We start from the raw sequence: 2,508 nt of genomic DNA, 5'->3' as shown, positions 1-2,508 counted from the left end.
TGAAAACAAAGCCCACCGCCCTTATTCCTTACAAATATTCTGGGCAGCATGGTATAGTACTTAAGGGTGTGGACTCTGAGGCCTGGGTCAAATGTCAACCTCACTATCACTTACCAGACTCAAGATTTGGGCAAGCCACTTTACTCTTTGGACCTTAAACTAAATTTCAGATAATAATTATACCTGTATATAGGTTTAGCGTAAAATTCAGTAAACCAATGAGTTTAGAACCATATCCAGTACTGTATATATGTTAGCTATTATTTACACATGTACTTTTCCCATTTTGCCCATTTGGGGATATTTATATAAATTCAATCATACTATTTGTGTTGTATGAGATTTCTTTTACTTTGTATAACATTCATGAAATTCATATATATATATATATATGAATTATATATGAATTATATTCATATATATATATATATATGCATTATCTGTATTCCATTGACTTTCCTCCTTACCTAACCATCAAACATGTACAGCTTCTCTCCCAAGTGACTGTAAAATCTGGAGACAAAGGCTGTGTTTTCTGTATTTCTGTATTTCTGTATTTCTGCATTCAAGAGAGTCTTCCTAGCATCTGTCCCGATCTTGTTAGCTATTTTTAAGGCCTCTCAATTGGAGGAAAGATGATTTAGATATAAAATATCACCCATGGGCTCACATGTTTGAGTGCTTGGTCCCCAGCTGGTAGTACTGTTTTGGGGGGATTGTGAGGCCTTTAGGAAGTGTGTCTTCAGCAGAAGTGGATCAGTGAGACAGCACTGTGAGATATACACCAGCTGTTCCCTCTGCTTCCTCACAGCCGATACAACACCCTCTCACTGCTGATACAATGTAATCAGCTGCATCATACTCTGCTGTCGCAAATGTAAGCCATTCCCACCATCATGGCTTCTGTCCTCCTCTGTGATGAACTGCATCCCCTTGAAATGTGAGAGCTAAAATGGAAATTTCCTCCTTCACAATGTTTCTGTTACTGTCTCCGTTTGGTATAACATTCTATTATGGCAGCAGGAAAAGTAACTGATTCAAGTACTGAGGGTTACTGAGAGTTTATATAGGACATGTGTCTTAGTCACTGTTCTATTGCTGTGAAGAGACACCATGCCTACAGCAACTCTTATAAAAGAAAGCATTTCCTTGAGGCTGGCTTAAAGTCTCAGGGGTTTACTCCATTATTACCATGGCAGGAAGCATGGGGGCATGCAGGCAGAAACGGTGCTGGAGAGGTAGCTGGGAGTTCTGTATCAACATCTACAGGCAGCAGGAAGAGAGAGACACTGGGCCTGGCCTAGCCTTTTGAAACTTCAAAGCCCATCCCCACCCTCTAATCCTTTCAAATAGTGCTACACCCTGAGCATTCAAATATCTGAGCTTAGGGGGCCATTCTTACCAAAACCACCACAGCATAGTGAAGGTGAATTCTCCATCCCCCTAGGGACTGAGAGTGCTCTAAGATGTCCCATGGGGCTTTTAGGTAGGATGATTAGAACAGAAACTTACTGTGCACTGTTGTCTTAGGGTTTTATTTCTCAGAAGAGACTCCATGATCACAGCAATATTTCTAAAAGAAAACTTTTAACTGGGACTGGCTTACAGTTCAGAAATTTAGTCTATTATCATCATGGCAGGAAACATGGTGGCATGCAAGCAGATGTGGTGCTGGAGAGGTAGCTGAGAGCTTTACATCTGGATTGGTAAGCAGCAGAAAGAGACTGAGACATACCAGGCCTGCCTTGAGCTTCTAAGACCTCAAAGCCCACCCCAGTGACACACTTCATCCCACAAATTCACACCTACTCCATTAAGGCCACACCTCCTAATAACGCTCCTCCCTATGGGCCTATTGGGGCCATTTTTATTCAAACCACTACAACTTCTGTGGTCCTGATTTAGTTAAATTATTCTACTTAATCCTCAAAACAAGCCAAACAAGTGAGCACAGTTGTTTGCTGGGCCTGTCATAACAGAATACCATGAACTAGGTGGGTTATAGCAGTGATGCTCACTACTGCATAGTTCTAGAGCCTGGAAGCCAGAGGTAAAGTGTCATCAGAGATGGCTCCTTCTAAGGGATGAGAAAGCCCACCCATGCCTCTTCCCTAACTTCTCCTGCCTTAATGGCAGTCTATGGTATTGTTCATAGATCTCTACCTTTGTCCTCAAGTGGTATTCTCTTCTTCCCATGTCTCTCTTTAAATGTCCTCTTGTTATAAGAGACCTGTTCATATCGGATCAAGGACCCCTGTTCCATGATGATAAGGAGCTCAGAATTCCACACTGTGTTGTGATGTGCGCTCATCTTCACCCGTTATATTCCTCAGAAGCCCTGTTTCCAAGAAAGGTCACAGGAAGACTCCAGTACCTGGTTCTGCAAGGACACAGTTATTCAGAGGTAGGGAAACAGACCTGGAAAGGTTATGTTGACACAGATGGTTGTGACCAAACACTTGGCAAAAAGCAATGGAAGGAAGAAAGGAAGAAAGGAAGGAAAGAGGG

This window comes from Grammomys surdaster, unplaced genomic scaffold, assembly GCF_004785775.1.
Source record: "Grammomys surdaster isolate TR1022 unplaced genomic scaffold, NIH_TR_1.0 267, whole genome shotgun sequence".
NCBI classification, from domain to species: Eukaryota; Metazoa; Chordata; class Mammalia; order Rodentia; family Muridae; genus Grammomys; species Grammomys surdaster.
The sequence above is the reverse complement of the archived record's forward strand: the minus strand, read 5'-3'. Positions refer to the sequence as shown.